This window comes from Budorcas taxicolor, chromosome 13 (genome assembly GCF_023091745.1).
Source record: "Budorcas taxicolor isolate Tak-1 chromosome 13, Takin1.1, whole genome shotgun sequence".
NCBI lineage: Eukaryota > Metazoa > Chordata > Mammalia > Artiodactyla > Bovidae > Budorcas > Budorcas taxicolor.
In genome coordinates, this window is record NC_068922.1 from 8,565,015 (window position 1) to 8,583,053 (window position 18,039).

Here is an 18,039-nt window from a genome sequence, read left to right on the forward strand (position 1 = left end):
TACACTATGGTTTTGTGTGTTTAAATGCATGCATAAGGCCTTTTGTTGTATAGACCATACTGTTTCTTAAGTCTTTTTTTCCAACATTCCGTTTCTGAAACCTCTCTATAGTGCTTTTCCTAGCTGTCATTCATTGTCAGCTGCTGCATTTAACTCTTGTTTTCTAGACGTACCGTATTTTATGTGTTCATTTTCCTATCAGTGGGTGATTAGGTTGTTTCCAATGTTCTCTAGTTATAAGCAATGCTGAAATGAACACTTGTCAGCATATATTGCCTCACATACACGTGCCTCCTGAGGTGAGCTTGCTGGTTGGGAGGGGCTGTGCTATGAACCCCAGGGAGGTGGGCGTAGAACAGCATCAAACTGGGAAGAGGGCACTTCAGTACCGCATCTAAGAATTCAAGGAAAGAACCAGCAAGAATGCTCACCGTGGTTACGAAACGACTAGCAATACATTTGACTGCTAAGGAATAATCTGTGTCCAGGCTTCGTGAAGACCCTACAAACAAATGTTAGACTTCTGTGAGGTTTAATAGCGAGAACTCTAAGAGGCAGGAGTCCTGAATTTTCTCCTCAGTGGTGCTCGAACCTAGATTTGTGCCATAAAACCACACGTTAAGTACTCTGAATATCGTTTTTCTTGTTTGAAGATGAACAAGTTTTTGTAGTAGATTTGGTTTTTTTTTTCCCTGAAGCTTTCTTCCTTACTTGAGTTAAAGCCAGGACAAGTTTTCTTTCATGTTAACACCCTTACCCCCACCCCACCTCCAACCCTGAACTGAGGGGTCTACAGGCCTCAGTCTCAGTTGCCCCCTGGAGTGCCCTGAATGGTGTGCTCTTCTAATCCAGCGCTCCAGGCACTAGGTCCTACAGGTCCCGGGCTTTATTGTTCCTTTCCCTGCTGTGTAAACACTCCTGCTCTCTCCTTGAGGGCAGGGCAGCTCTGAACCCTGTGACCCTTGGATTGGATTTTTCAAGGGGCCTCAGCCCCTAGCCAACCCCCTCGTGGTATCTGACTTGATGACAGCACTATTTATTGTCCCTTTCCTGCCTCACTTCTCCGCCTCTGACCATTGTCCTCTAAGCTTCTGATCTCCAGAGTCTCCTTTCTGGGGAAACCCAAGAAACTCGCTGAATCAAGTCCTGCCTGGTCCTCTACCTTCAGCCCCATTCCACACGCTTCTCAAGTTCTTCCTGACTTACTTGGGCTCATGCTCACAGAGCTGTCCTGGACCCTTGTGGCATTTGCCTTTTGAACCAATTAATGCAGGGCTGCGTATGATTACCCAGGCTCTTACTTTTTGCTTTCCTGCTCCCAATCAGAAGATGAACTGCCAGAAGTCAAGAGTTCTTTATCATGTTGCTTTGTTTTCATTTTTAGTGTACCTCAGTGACCGATATGTGACTACGGCAGAATATATGCAAGTCTTCATTGAATGATAAAGTAATAGGTCTGTCCTCCCAGGGCTGATTTGTGGACGACAGCCATCTCTTGTCTCTTGGATCTCTTTGCCTTTTAATTAACTTCCCATTAGGCTTGTGGCTCTTGATGATCACAGTCACCGGCAGGCCTGACAGTCAGGTTACCGACCAGGCCATCCATTTAGTTATAGGGATGATGGAGAGGAAAAGCTTTCTCTGCTCCCACTTTCAGGATATTTCAGGTACACTGGCAGAAATAACTGAAAATAAAAAGGGGTTGGGACATAGTGATTAGAGTTTTAAAATTTTTAATCAAATGCCTTTAATTCCAAGTTTATCCTTAACTTTATTTTTAATGTTATTATCAGGATTATATGAAGTAAAAAAAAAAAACAAGCTATCACACAAACTCAAACATTAAGGATTCTAAATATTTCCTTTCAAATATTTTTGCCACCTTTTCTCTCTCTCTCTCTCTCCCTCCCTCCTTTCCTTCCCTTATTCCTTTGTGTCTTTCCACAGTCAGCCTTATTGAAATAAAAATTTTAAATTCAATGACTTAAAAATTCTCTATATCTGTTAAATACCTCATATGGTTAAAAATCAGTAGAAGAATTCAAGTGAATGAAACTGACAGCTTTCAGTGTTTTTTTTTTAGCAAATGAGTGTTTCCTTTCAACTTAATGCTTTGACTACAGTCTATTTTCTGTAGAGTGAGTGTAGAGTGAGGGGAGAGCCTATGGCATCTCCCCTCCAAAGTCTTCAGTACAGGAAGGTATTTACTTATTCCCTGAGTTTAAAAATCAAAAACATTTTTTCCCCCCTCAAATAGTAACTTTCTGTTTGTCATTTATTTGAACCTGCTTAGTGAGTGTTGATTTTGTAAAATATATGACAAAAAGCTTATATCTCAAATTCAGGTCCTTTCAAACTGCGTGCAACCTGATTGGGCAGAGGAGGCCTCTCCTTTCGCTGGGCTTGCTTCCTCCTGAATTGACTTTATCATCAGCCTTCCAGTTGTCTTTAGAGTTCATCACGGATTATCTCTTCTTGTTGGCAGAGAGCAGGCAGCGCCGAGACTGCAGGGCACAATTGCTGAAACGGTCCTCTTTCAATTCAGCACTCATTCTAATTTTAACTTACTTGGTACTGCTGTGGAAAAGCTGTTTGCCTGAAATAAGGCAAATAAATAAATGATATCCTGAGTAGAGAGTTCATAAAATAGGATGCAGAAATCCAGGAGCTAAGGTTTAGACCCGAGGCACTCATTTTCTTTTCTTAACTTTTCCTCTTTCACTTTTATTCTCCCTTTTCTCCATAATGATCGTATCGATAAGGTTGGCAGGAATGAAAGAACAGGATAGGATACAAGATTTGATCAATTTGTTTACACCGCTGAAATTTGTGCATTGTAGAATCCAGCGAAGTTTGGATCATCTCCTAAATGAGTGAGGTGTGGACTGGGTGGAAGGGGCTGCCTCGCCTTTGCGGAATCCAGAGGTCTCAAGGAAGAGCAGAGAGTGCAGACCACCCTGGTCAAGGAGACCCAGGGCCACGGCGCCGGCTGTTTCACTGAGGTCTGCTGGATTGAACGAAGTCATGCTGGGTGTAAATATAAAGCAGTTTAAATAGAATTCTTAATTTTCTCACATAGGTGTTACATCTTAACAGTTCCATAGACCAGGCTCAGTTTTCTTTCTGAAGGTAGAGAAGATGTATCACTATGTCCTGCCTCCCTGGAAAACAACAAACAATGCTGTCTTGGTTTTTATCATAGCTTTCAATGCTGACCTTAGGAAATTACTGAGCTCTGAGTTTCAGTATCCTCATCTATAAGATAGACAAAGTAGGATTGCTCTAAGGACTAAATGAGATAACATGCCCAACAGTTACCAGAGGACCTGACACTCAGTGAATAAGCACTGTCACTATTAGCTAGTAATAGCATTTCAATCATTTTCAAGTTTATTATGACATTTATTCTGCCTGGCAGCCTTGTAGTGTGTTGTGTAATAGGTGCAGGCAAACTTTTCTGTAAAGGGCCAGATAGAAAGTATGCTTAACTTTCTGGTCTATACACTTTCTACTGTAACTACTCAACTGTCCTACTACAGTATGAAACAAGCCAAAGGCAATGTGAATGAGCGGATATGTCTGTATTCCAGTAAAACTTTATTTACAGAAACAGGTGGCAAACAGATTTGGCCTGGGGGCTATGGTTTACTGATTCCTGACAACTCTCTATTTCCTATTATCTGTATTTAAAAAATAAGAAGATGGAAGCTTATTGTTAGGAGAAGGCCCATGTCCTCATTGTTAATTAGTTATATTTGTGGTTTTTCAGTTGCTAAGTCATGTCCGACTCTTTGCAACCCCACGGGCAGCAGCATGCCAGGCTCTCTTGTCCTCCACCATCTCCCGGAGTTTGCTCAGATTCATGTCCATTGAGTTGGCGATCTATCTAACCATCTCATCCTTTGCTGCCCCCTTCTCCTTTTACCTTCAAACTTTCCCAGAATTAGGATCATTTCTAATGAGTTGGCTCTTTGCATCAGGTCGCCAAAGTGTTGGAGCTTCAGCTTCAGCAACAGTTCTGTTGTAGCCACGCATTCCCGGAAACAAACTCACTCAGAAGGACAATGCAGATAGTAGAGTGCAGTTTATTACATCGGCGGGCCCAAGGCAGAGTCTCCTCTTAGCCAAGGACCCCGACCAGACCAGCTTTTGTGAAAATCTTTTATACCCCATGTGTACGTGTCTGAACCCACCACTCCAAATTCCTTGAGACTTACATAAACCAAGGAAAATACAATCCCACTAACCCCATTATTCATGCTATGTGCTCATGTGCTCAAACAGTCAAACAATTAGCCAATAATCAATAAACCCGAGGTTACACTCCGATTGATACGGAAAAACTTATGGCCTGTCTAGAGGAAGGGGTGATTAGTGTATGTTTTCTCTTAGACGATGAGTAACCTAAATACGATCTTCAAGGTTCCCCTGTCTGGAGGGAGTCTTATCCTTCTGTTGTTGTTTTCATAGGCACTAAACACAGAGTGCAGAGTCCATTGGAAAGGTGGCCGAGCATGATCAGCATGAACAGGCCCAAGACGGAGTCCAGGCCCTATGAATTCCTTCTTCACTTCCATGAATATTCAGGACTGATTTCCTTTAGGATTGACTGGTTGGATCTCCTTGCAGTCTGAGGGACTCTCCAGAGTCTTTTCCAGCACCATGGTTTGAAAGCATCAGTTCCTTGGCATTCAGCTTTCTTTATGGACCAGCTTTCACATCCGTACATGACTACTGGAGAATACATAGCTTTGGCTTTACAGAACTTTGTTGACAAAGTGATGTCTTTGCTTTTTAATACACTATCTAGGTTTGTTATAGCTTCCCTTCCAAGGAGTAAGTGGCTTTTAATTCCATGGCTGCAGTCACCATCTGCAGTGATTTGGGAGCCCAAGGAAAGGAAAGTTGTCACTGCTTCCACTTTTTCCCATTCTATTTGCCATGAAGTGATGGCACCAGATGCCATGATCATAGTTTTTTTAATGTTGAGTTTTAAACCAGATTTTTTACTTTGCTCTTTCACCCTCATTAAGAAGCTCTTTAATTCCTCTTCACTTTCTGCCATTAGAGCAGTATCATCTGCATGTCTGAGGTTGTTGATATTCCAAGCTTGGTTCCAACTTTTGATTCATCCAGCCTGGCATTTTGCATAATGTACTCTGAATAGAAGTTAAATAAGCAGGGTGACAATATACAGCCTTGATGTACTCCTTTCATAATTTTGAACCAGTCAGTCGTTCCATGTTCCATTCTGTTGCTTCTTGACACACATATAAGTTACTCAAGAGACAGGTAAGATGGTCTGGTATCCCCAACTCTTTAAGAATTTTCTAGTTTGTTGTGATCCACACAAAGGCATTAGCACAGTTATATATAGCACAGTTATACCTACTGTTATCTAACTTTTATTTCAGGACTCTCTGCAGAGCAGTTTATGATGGCCATTTCTTACCTAGTGATCTTCTGCCTTGTCTGAGAAACAGATTTATTTGCACTATTGGCTGGAGCATAGAGATCCTTTGGGCAGTCTGCTTTTACTGTGCATTAGGACCTAGACATCAACTTTAAAAATCAAGGCAGCCTTCTTGCTAGCATGCAAATCCTCATTGACTCTGGCAAAGGCTGATGCCTTGTTGGTCTTAAGTGAGGGTCAGAAATATTTTCAGTAATACTAACAATGTATTTTTGTAGTCAAAAATGTATTCCTGGATTTTGCATCTTTAATTAAAGGGCTCATTTGGGAGACATGGGTCAAGGTCTTTGGGGAAAATAAAACCTGTAAAACACTTATAGAATAAGTTCTTGCTTTAGAGTTTTATTGGTTCTAAAAGACATCCCTAGAGAGACACATGCTGTCTATGGCTTGAGCAAAGCCTTGTATTGATGCTTCTAGGGTTTGCATTCATACATGCGCTCACAACACTCACATTCCATTTCTCTCTCCCTCTCTCTCTCTCTCTCTCTCTCTCTCTCACTCTCACTCACACACACACACACACATACACACACACACACACACTTGTACATGAATTAAAGAGAGTGTTTGGTGTTTACAAGCAGACATTGTGCACCAGACTCTCAGATGGTACTTCATAGAGGTTGCCTGAAGCTATTATTCTGATCCAATTTATATGTATTTAGTTTCAAATTTAGTAGACTTGGTACCAATTTCTCAGTCTACCACAAATTAGAAGCAGCAAATAGGATAATGGATTTTAAACATATCTCCTAGTTGACAAGCTATATTTATTTTCATTTATGTATTTTGCTATGCCAAATACAATTGGAAATAGTTCTTTACTCAATTGAGTGATACTGAATCTAATATAAAGAGACTTAACATAGGACAAATCTAGGGACAGCAACAGTCAGAAGACAATTCACAGTTTGCAAGCTCCCTTGATACCTATGAAAATGAGGAAGTGAAAAAGGTCCTCAATGGCCTAACCAGAGGCTTCAGTTATGTTTGCTTGACTAAAATGGACACCACAATCAACAGGAAAACGTAGCATGTGCTTAGGGCTGGTGACTAAAGTCCTGCCTGTCTAAAGATGTGCTCCCATTTTATCTGCTCCATCTTGGGCTGATGACAAGCAATAAATATTCAATAAACCCCTTTAACTGAATTTTCAAAATATAAAGTTTCATGCTTTAAATAGCATTTATTAAAAAAAAAAAAACCCAACAAGTTCGTGGTAAGGGTGCAGTAAATATTTGGGTTATAATTTCATCTTGTATAATGGGAAATAAGCATGTGGTTCATTGCCGCATATGCAGAATTCCTGAGATAGTCATTGCTTCAGTAAATACTCATAGAAGAGTAACTCAAGTTTCAGGTTTTTACATGTTACTGACTAAATCTTCCTTGGGGAAAATTTAAAAGTTAAGATGCCTTTTAACATGATTCGGGAAAAGCAAGCATCCTGGTTTGACCCTCATTTCTGCCTCTTTTGGACACTTCCTCCTTATTGCTATCCTGTGTTTTGTTTGTTGTTTTGTCCATATCATGCACCTTACTGTAGTTTTAATTGTTTAATTTTTTTCTTTACTACCTTTATCTACTCACTCATTAGTTCTTACAACATTTTTAACTCTTTCTAAACAGACAAATGCACTCGAGCTCAGTCCACACTTTTCCTAATGGATAATGCACTTTCTGCCTCCACACTCAGGTGTACAATCATTCCTACAGGTAGAGTCCTGATGAGGGCTGAGAGAGGGCCTTCCTCTTCTGAGGACTCACATTGTCTCTGCTGGTCGGCTTTTGCCTTCTGTCTGAGTGGATTCCATGGTGAAAGTGAAAGTGAAGTCGCTCAGTCGTGTCTGACTCTTTGCGGCCCCGTGGACTGTAGCCCACCAGGCTCCCCCATCCCTGGGATTCTCCAGGCGAGAACACTGGAGTGGGTTGCCATTTCCTTCTCCAATGCATGAAAGTGAAGTTGTTCAGTCGTGTCTGACTCTTCCCGACCCCATGGACTGCAGTCTCCCAGGCTCCTCCATCCATGGGATTTTCCAGGCAAGAGTACTGGAGTGGGTTGCTACCAAGCATGTTGGAGTTCAAATTGAGAGATAACATGCAATCTTTTTTATCTTTCCTAGTTTATAGCCAACTTTAGTACCAGGCTATAAATTCAAACTGAGACTTCTTTGTACTCTAAGGATTGAGAGAGCTGCTCAGATTTCTCTGGAGTGGGTCACAAGTGTTCTTTCTGGAGTTTTATTCAGAATATGCAACCATTTTGATTTATTGGAGTCTTTTGCTAAAGCATAATTAGAACTTTCAGATAATCCTTTTGAAGTCAATTTCAGATTTTTTTTTTTTAATATTTACAGAAAAGAGGAATAAATCATGTCTCCATCTGTATCCTGCAGTTCCTCAGGAGTAATTTTCAGTGTTGTTGAAGACTTTAGAAGCACCCAAGTTAATCATCATATCACATAAGTTTTGCAAAAGCAGGATGTATAAATTATTAGCCATGTTTAGGAAAGTCATTTTTCTTGAAGCATTGAAAGATGTTATTAATCCTAAAGACTAGGTGACAGTTTGTATATTGCCAAATATTTTTAAAAAACATAGTTGGCATCTCTGTTACAAATGGGGTTCATATTCATCACAAGGTTTCTTCGTTTCCTTTTCGGAACTGACCTGGTGTTGGTCTCTGAGGTCAGTGGACTACATGGGGGCTGTACATTAATCCACACCCTTTGGCTCATTCCATATCTCTCCCAACTGCTCTCCTCTCCCAAGTGTTTCCACTTGACTTACAGAAACAGTTGCATTGTTCTTTGCCCAAATCCCTAGCATTCCCCAGAGAGCTGTTCTAGCTTTCTGTAGAGCACTTGCAGTTTATCTCTGTAAGAAAATAGTTTTGACTTTGGCACTTACTCTATTTATTTTCCATTCTAATAGGAGTCACTCTGGAGCTAGCTAAGCCACTGTTAGTCAGCTTCTTAAGTCCTGTCCAGACCACTTCCATCTGTAGGAAACACACACTTTTTCATGTCAGAAGTTTAATGAAACTAGAGAAGAGAATTCTTTAAAATAACAATAATAATGAAAGACTCTAATAGATTCAGGGGTATTTCACATATATCTTTTCAAAGTGGGGTCGAGTTTGCTAAAATGTTGAGGGTTTTATTTTTTTAATATGCCCCCAGGTTAGAGTCACAGAAGTTAGTCAAACATATATCTCTTTTGGTTGGAAATGCACATTTATTTCATTCCTGCACTTCCATTTAGGAGAATTATTTCAATAAGAGAAAGTATATGGCTGCATGCCAGTGATACATAAAATTAGTATGTATTATTAAAAATAAACTGAGAAGCACAGCAGCAAAAGTGGGCTGTATTCTAGGGTCTTGGTAATCAGCCACATAGCACTGTTTGCTTTATCTCATGTGACACTAATGTTCACATCTAGACAGTGATAAATAGATACTGATAACTGCAACTGGCTGGCGTTCTTTGTTTCTCACATCACCTGATATGCATTGACTGCCCTGCATACTACCATTTCTTAAGTGACCAGTCATTCTTGAGACATTTAGGGAAGCTAAAATCAAATGAAACCCATCTTGTTTTGATTATTTTACCACATCTCAAGTGTACAGAGGTTACAGATAAACTTTGCATGGTGGCTTCAGACTTTGCACTGATTCAGAAAGATTTTAATGAGAAAGGCCAGCCTTTCTTGTTTCTTGGGCATTCAGAGACTTTTTTGTGAGTTTGAATTGTCAGTATCTCCTAATCTCTCAACTGCTTTTCTTTCCCTCTTGATTTCTAATCTTACTCAGTTAGAATGGAGGGAAGAGAATACAATAGGGGGATTAATGGCTCAGTATAGAAATGTTTGCTTATTGGACAATAGAAAAGGGAATTTGGGAGACATTCTTACCCTTCCTGTTTACATTCAATAATGTAACCAGTATATTGAAAAGGCTGTCAATAGTGGTTTTATTTTTCCAGTTGTGGATTTCCAAAGTCTTATTGTTATGTGTTCATCAAATAAAGAGAGAGAAAGAAGAAAACAGAAAAAAGAATAAAAAGATGATAGACTTGAGAAGTTGACGCAATCACAAAATGAGACTAGACCAGACATGTTTCCAAGTGCTGACTTAGACTTCTATCATATCTTTACACATAGCTGGGTGGTTGTGACTATTTCTACCTTTCAATTAAAGATATAGAATCTTAGAGAATGAGAAGTGGGCTTAGAATCTCCTAGAACAGAAGTAATTGAGCCAGGATTTTAATTTGGATTATTTGTCACTCCCAAACCTCTTTTTCTTCATTGGTGAAGCTAGTTTTGGGAGATTCAGGGTTGATGCTACTTTGGAAAGTTTGCCACATCTGTTGTATGAATTTTGCAAATCTGATTGAACAGATTATGTGGAGAACTCCCAAACCCTTCCCTGCTGACATGGGTAAAAGAAAAACATATCCCAGAGCAAATTTTAAGCAGTGTTTATTCACTGAAGACCTACAAATGTTGAAAGCATTGTGCAGGTGCTGAGAAAAGCCCAGAGAAATGCATGACATGGTCCTTACCACCAATGCCTTATTAGCTAGATGAAGAGCAAGAATATACGCATATGAAACACTAACAAAATACTATTATTAAATAATGATTTTATATAGCAAAATAAGACATGATTAATTACCAGATAACAAGAATTGCATGTGGGAAAAGTTGAGAGCTCTGTATTAGACTGCAGTGGTCTAGGATTTTTTAATAGAGAACAAGGACAGTATATAAGCTAGTTGGGGAAGGAAGGGCAGAGTTTACAAAGTGAGGTCACAGCTGGGAGGCTATGACCTGAACACAAGCATAGAGAAAAGCAGGACTGCATGAGGTAAAGGGCATTCAAGTGGGTTGAAGGACTTAAACTACTTTGGATAGAGTGGGACTTTGGTCAGATAGGGAGTAGAGATGTGACCTGGAAAGTTGGCTGAGATCACGTTATTAGGCTTTCAGTTGCCAGTACAGACCGAGCCTGTGGCTATGAGTTCCCATAGACATCAACAGAAAAATTACAGGGTCCGAATCAGATTTGTGCTTTTAGATGAATGCTCAGGCACCAGAGTGTGGCAGAGTATGAATGTCTACAAGTCACGAGTGTGGCAACATGCTTGACTGTAGTATGCTGGGAGGTGTGGGGTCAGGGGGTGGAGAGACCAAGAAGCAACTCCCCAAGTACGCGTCTCTAATTCTCAGGTTGCTGCCTGCAAGAGCCGCCAGCTCATCCACCCATCCGGTCATTTCCCCGCAGTGTAGCCAGAGTGATCTTTACAATACATAAATTGTTCCTGCAGAAAATCTCAACATGGCCTGTAAAGATATTCTTATTTTCATCCCTGTCTCCTGACCCTAAAACATGGCCTGCAAGATGTGGCCTCGATCTTCTTTCTGGTCTTATCTTCCACCTTGGTCATTCTTTTTTCTTGAAGCATGTTGGTTTAAAAAAAAATAGTGCCATACCCTTTGTCTTCATCATGCTCCCTTGCAGTGTAGGTCCTCGGCACAGGCTGTCTCCTCTTCCTGGAATGCTCTTCTTTCTCCCCATTGTCTTGTCAACTGCTACTTATCCTCAAGTCAACACAAATTTCTTTTAAGACCTCCTTGACCAGGCCAAATGCTTTATCAAAGCATCTCATAGCCCCATGCATCTCCCTCTCCAGTGTAGTTTTTATTACATTTGTGATTTCTCCACTTGTCTGATTATTTATTGTTGCTTTTCCCACAGGGGCCACAGTCTGGTTTTGCTCTCCACGTAGGTGCAGAATCTAGTATATATGTATCCCACAATAGAGTCAATAAATACAGAGTGCCAGGGGCTAGAGACAGGAGAACTTGTGGTTAACATGTAAGATGAACTGAAATTTTCTGTATTTGATGGCTTCATTTATTAGAAATGTTACTTATTTTAAAATACCTTTGGCATCGATAGTCAGCGATAGAATTGTATTCCCAAATCACAGACTGATCATTTTAGTGCTCTAGCTAAAATGGTACTTTTAGTCTGCCTCAAACCCTTTCAGCCTAGACATTGGCAAATGTCCTGTTGGGAATGTAAAGCTGCCACTGAGTTGGAGAAAACCTCTGGAGAAAAAGTCTGCTCTCCTTCAGATTGTTCACCTGCTCAGACGTGGTCCACCTTTCTGAGCCCTGGGTGAACCGAAACAGACTAGGATTGCTGGTTTTTACAGATTTTAAAGTAAGGCTTAAGGTCTGTGAGCCAAAGGGAACTATTTTTGTTGTAACATCTAAGTTAAACATAAATAGAGGGTGAGAAAACACAGAAATTAGACAGCTTGGGATTCATGTAAAGACAATCCAGCTGCAACTGCATTATTCAAGATCTTTTTTGCCACTGAAACAGAAAAATGGTAATTAACCAATCAGGATGAAATGTCAATTTGAGAGGAAGGTAATGTGAAACTTTCATAAATCATCCAAACACCAAGAAATCTGTTACATTCTGATTTCCAACCTGCTCTGTTGCTAGGAAAACTCACTCTCATAGCTCTCTGAACATTACATATTCATGCAATTATAATTATTTCTGAAAGATGGACTCTGTGGTAGTAGGAGGGATTTTCCTTCAGTCTGCCTAGAGTTTTTCCAAAGGAATACAGCCACATAATAAGAATCAAGCTCTTTTGGAATTATTTTGCTTTACTGTATCAAAATTTCATGATCTAAATAGAAGACTTTTTTTTACATGAGGTAGCCATTGTTTGGGGACATTTCTCGGTGGTGTTCACTAAATTAAAGCTCATCTTTTCAAACCCAGTCTTTATTTTGTTTTTTCAATAGTTCTCTGGCAGAATGAAAGACCTTGCTTCATTACCCTTGCGAGGTGGAGCAGAACCGGTAGGATGATCACAGGGGAGTGAGCTGGCTTCAATGTTTCTTAAAAAAAACCATTTCCATTTCACTGGGAGATGGACCCCATCCTGTGCTCCAGCCAATTCTCAATTCTTTCTGCTATTGGTTCAGAGGGTCCTGCTTTTGTGGGGAGGGATTATTTGTTTCTTTAAAATCCACCCTGGTTCTTTCCCCTCCCTCACGCCTTTTCCTCTTTCTTTTGTGGACAAGAACAATAACATGTTAGTGATTCTTTGGGTTTCTGACTTGCAGAAAAGCCACCTATACTTGGAAAAATGTAGTTAAATTTAATACTGCAGCTGGAGGTGAAATAGAAGTGAAAATGGCTTAACTTGTGAAGTGGGTTTAAAAAATGTGTAATTGAAACAGTATGATGTTGATGAGGCAGTGTGTGAGGCTGTCAGGAGACATCATAATATGTTGATGAAAGACACTAGCTTCCCACTTCGGCTGTATGCAAATGCTCCATGATTTTTGGTGGGAGAAAAGAACCTGGCATATTAACTAGCTTTGTTTGTAGAGATGCAATTAAGCCCTTTTCATTTCTGCTTTCTGAACAAAAAGTACAGTGTATCCTTAAACCATTTTTAATCTTGAGTATTAACTGACAACCTTAAAAAACAAAAACTCTTAATTTGTTTTTAAAATTTAAAGCACCACCACCCCCACCCCCCAGAAAAAGTATTCAAGTATGGAGCTAAATAAGCACTGACTCCAAAAATTCTCATTTTATGTAAGCTAAACTGCATATGAAGCCTTTTACTATACTGAATAAGAATAGTTAATTAAATAAAGCTACTATAAAACTTGAAAGATGGAAAGATTATACTATATATTCTGTATTTGGAACTTTATAATTGTTTGCATATTTGACATGTTTGTTTACTGGTACCATCATTAGCTCGTCATCCAGGATCTATGTCTGACTGTCAGTCTGTCTTTTTGTCCTAAGGGCTGTGTGTGTGGTTGTGAAACTGGATGTGGATAATAAGAAGAAATGTTAAGGATTTCTAAATATCCCTTTAAAAAACTGAAGTGTTAGATTTTAAATTAAAAGTGAGGTAAGGACATGGTAAGGACGTGTTCTCATCACAGAAAAAAAAAGTTCAGCTGTAATGTGGGGTTCTTTCATACAGATTTATTGATTCTGTCCTGTAATTAAAAAATATATACATGATGAGGAAATGATAGCCTCTGGTCTAGAATTCTTATACATTTTATACATTAAAAAAGTATAGTCATTTTATTTTGGAATCAAAGTATTTATTGCATATTTGAAAAGCCCTCTATCTTACTTCTGCCCCCTTGAAAATCTTGTTTCACAATTCTCTTTTGTCTCGAAGATCTTCCCATAGTCTTAAGTTTAAGAATTCCTGAATTCCCACTTAATGAACTTAGTCATATAATCTGTCTTCTCATATTTCTCTCAAGACTGAGGCAAAGATAGTAGGAATAGAAATTTTGCAATCATGGGTGGGGGCTATTGTACTCACTATAGAACATTGATAATTCATAAGTGACACATTTAATTGAATTATCCTAAGATATGTATCTCTTAAAAAACAGAAGACTGCTGTGATACTTAGCAAATCCTGAAAATGCTGTGGACCTAAGAAAAAGAAAGGGAAGATCTGAATTGTATAGCTATCAGTTGAAAATGGTGTGTTTAGTCACTCAGTCATGTCCGACTCTTTGGGACCCCATGGACTGAAGCGCACCAGGCTTCCCTGTCCTTGACTCTCTCCCAGGATTTGCTGACTCATGTACATTGCATCAGTGATACCATCCAACCATCTCATGCTCTGTCGTCCCATTCTCCTCCTGCCTTCCACCTTTCCCAGCATCAGGGTCTTTTCCAATGAGTCAGTTCTTCGCATCAGGTGGCCGAAGTATTGGAGTTTCAGCTTCAGCATCAGCCCTTCTAATGAATATTCAGGGTTCATTTCCTTTTTAGGATGGACTGGTTGGATCTCCTTGCTGTCCAAGTGTCTCTTAAGAGTCTTTTCCAACACCACAGTTTGAAACCTTCAGTTCTACGGTGCTCAGCCTTTTATATTGTCCAGCTCTCAAATCCATACATGACTGCTGGAGAAACCATAGCTTTGACTATACGGACCTTTGTTGGCAAAGTAATGTCTCTGCTTTTTAATATGCTATCTAGATTTGTCATAGCTTTTCTTCCAAGGAGTAAGAGTCTTTTAATTTCATCAGCTGAAAGTAGTACTAGTTTGAGGCCTATGCCATACAATTCTTTAAGGATAGTAACTCTACCCCAGACATACACACAATCCATAGGAAGCCCCACTAGAGCCTTGTACCTTCAGGATGGAGAGAAAAAGACAAAGAGAAATAAACTTGGTGAGTGGGAGAGGGTAGTACTAGAAGAAGAGTTCAGCAGCTGTGTCCTTCTCTTGTCTGCAATTTGACCTCTTATCTTCCTGCAGAAAGAGTCTGTGTATGGTATGATTACCAGAAAACTTTTAGAAAAAAAATGCTTATTTTTAATTGGAGGATAATTGCTTTACAATATTGGGTTGATTTCTGCCATACATCAACAGGAATCAGCCATAGGCGTACATATGCCCCTCCTCCAGCCCCCAAACCTCCCTCCCAGCTCCCACCCCACCCGACCCTCCAGGTGGCCACAGAGCCCTGGGTGTGAGCTCCCTGCATCATGCAGCAAGTTTCCACCAGCTATCATTTTGCATATGGTAATATACATATTTCAGTGCCCCTCTTTCTGTTGGTCCCACCTTCTCCTTCCCCAGTCTGTTCTCTATATCTGTGTCTCCATTGCTTCCCTTCAAATAGGTTCATCAGTACCATCTTTCTAGATTCCATACATATGAGTTAATTTATGATGTTTTTTTATCTTTCTGACTTTCTCTTCCTATCTCTCTATAATAAGCTCTAGGTTCATCTACCTCATTAGAACTGACTCAAATGTGTTCTTTTCTTTATGGCCGAGTATTCTTTGGAAGGAATGATGCTAAAGCTGAAATTCCAGTACTTTGGCCACCTCATGTGAAGAGTTGACTCATTGGAAAAGACTTTGATGCTGGGAGGGATTGGGGGCAGAAGAAGGGGATGACAGAGGATGAGATGGCTGGATGGCATCAATCACTGACTCGCTGGACGTGAGTCTGAGTAAACTCCGGGAGTTGGTGATGGACAGGGAGGCTTGGTGTGCTGCGATTCATGGGGTCGCAAAGAGTCGGACACGACTGAGTGACTGAACTGAACTGAACTGAATGATGCATTGTATGTATGTACCAGAGCTTCTTTATCCAGTCATCTGTCGATGGATATCTAGGTTGCTTCCATGTGTTAGCTCTTATCGATAGTGCTGTAGTGAACATTAGGGTACACGTGCCTTTCTCAACTATAGTTTCTACAGAGTATATGCACAGTAGTGGGATTCAGAAAACTTTCTTGAAAGATAATTACATATAGTACAAAGTGTAGGATCTTGTCCTAAAAAAACTCCTCTTTGTTGATATTTTTGGTCAAATATAATGATGCATATACAATGGGAATAATAATCCTATATTTGCCAATCTTTGGCCATGGTAAAAATTCAAAGTTGATATGCTATAATATATACCTAATTGATCTTTATGCTAAATTGCAGTACTTTTAATCAGTCCAATTAATATGTCACATGTAGTTATGCTTTGAGTAAACAAGTGCTTTTAAGTTTAAAGAAATGAGTAAATTAAAAAACTATATATTTCATCTTCCTAAGCCCTTGACAAAGTTGGCTTGGAAAAGGTCTTCGAACAATCAGGGTATTGAACACTTCATCATGAGTAATTTGTTGTTTTGGTTGATACCGTTTTCATATCATAGTCATTTCCTTTTTTTAGTTAGCATTTTACCCTAAAGGCAGTAGATTTATGGATTTTTTTTTTTTTTAACCTGACTCATCTCCCAGCTGCCAAGCAGCTTCTTTTAACCACATCTACAAATTGCTGGCTGCATCTGCATACACACATAGTGAATTGATAAATATTAGATGAAAGACGTGTTGAAGTAAATTGGAAGTTAAGACTCGTAGCATCAATTTACATTTAGGCCAATCTAGAAGATGAGCTTAAAGTGAAAGTAAGTCTTTCAGTTCTACAAGGAATGTCTATTGGCACTACTGCAACTAACCTGGACTTAAATAGGAGGGATGATTGTCTGTTGTCTCTTGTTTTACTGTCTAGACTACCCCCAGGAGAAGGCGATGGCAACCCACTCCAGTGCTCTTGCCTGGCAAATCCCAGGGACGAAGGAGCCTGGTGGGCTGCAGTCCATGGGGTCGCTAGGAGTCGGACACGACTAAGCGACTTCACTTTCACTTTTCACTTTCATGCTTCACTTTCATGCCTTGGAGAAGGAAATGGCAACCCACTCCAGTGTTCTTGCCTGGAGAATCCCAGGGACGGGGGAGCCTGGTGAGCTACTGTCTCTGGGATCACACAGAGTTGGACATGATTGAAGCGACTTAGCAGCAGCAGCAGATTATCCCAAACTCGTATGAGTGATCACATTAAATGTTTGTACTAAATGCTGCTGCTACTGCTAAGCTGCTTCAGTCATGTCCGACTCTGTGCGACCCCACAACCCCATAGATGGCAGCCCACCAGGTTCCCCTGTCCCTGGTATTCTCCAGGCCAGAACACTGGAATGGGTTGCCATTTCCTGGCATTGTGGCTCAGAGGTTAAAGTGTCTGCCTGCAATGTGGGAGACCTGGGTTCAATTCCTGGGTCGGGAAGATCCCCTAGAGAAGAAAGTGGCAACCCCACTCCACTATTCTTGCCTGGAGAATCCCATGGATGGAGGAGCCTGGTGGGCTACAGTCCAAGGGGTTGCAAAGAGTCGGACATGGCTGAGCGATTTCACTACTGTTTGTACTAAATAGGGCTCCTAAATCACCCTACTTCACTGGTTGCTTCCATATTCAAACTGTTCTGATGGCTTTTCATGCCCTTAAAATGAAGTTGAAATTCCTAAGTCTGCCATTCAAAATTCTCCTAAATTTAGATCAAAGTTACCTTACTAACTTCATAAATTATTAGGCCACCTCAGACAATTTCAACCAAGGTAAGACTTTTCCTTCTTCCTCCATGACTACCTTCATTCAGTTGCTTAACCTTCTAATATCCTTTTCCCTGGTTCTCCCCTCCTTTTAAGGGTTAGTATGTTAGAATATAACCTTCAGTCCATGATGCACAGGAATTCTAAACTGGAGTCTTCCTCTTTTTAGCTAGGAACCATGGGAAAACCACCATTCCGTCTAGGGCTTAGGTCCTAACTTACACAGATGTATTAATCAGCTGCTGGCACAAAAATTCCTTGTAACAACACAGAAACTCAGTGGCATAAAAGAAATGTTTATTTCTTATTTATCTGTGGGTTGACTTGACTCAGACCAGGTTCTAGGCCCAGTTTAGGATTTCTCCATAGGCATCTCATTCGTTGGGAGCTCAGCGGGATGCAGGATTTTTTTTTTTTTTTTTTTTTTTGCTCCTGGGAATGATAGAAAGTCCAATTACCCAACTTTGTTAAGTACAATTCAAGTTCTTGCTTTGTTCATTTGGCCTAAGGACGTCTCATTGTTGGGTTGTTGTTGAATTGCTAAGTCATGTCCGACTCTTTGTGACC

General features: G+C 40.2%; 1 protein-coding gene across 1 annotated transcript in view; it reads left to right on the top strand.

The window, feature by feature from the left end:
* Positions 1 to 18,039, top strand: part of MACROD2 (mono-ADP ribosylhydrolase 2) — a 2,293,708-nt gene that overhangs the window by 788,403 nt on the left and 1,487,266 nt on the right. The gene's annotated exons all lie outside the window — the stretch shown is intronic.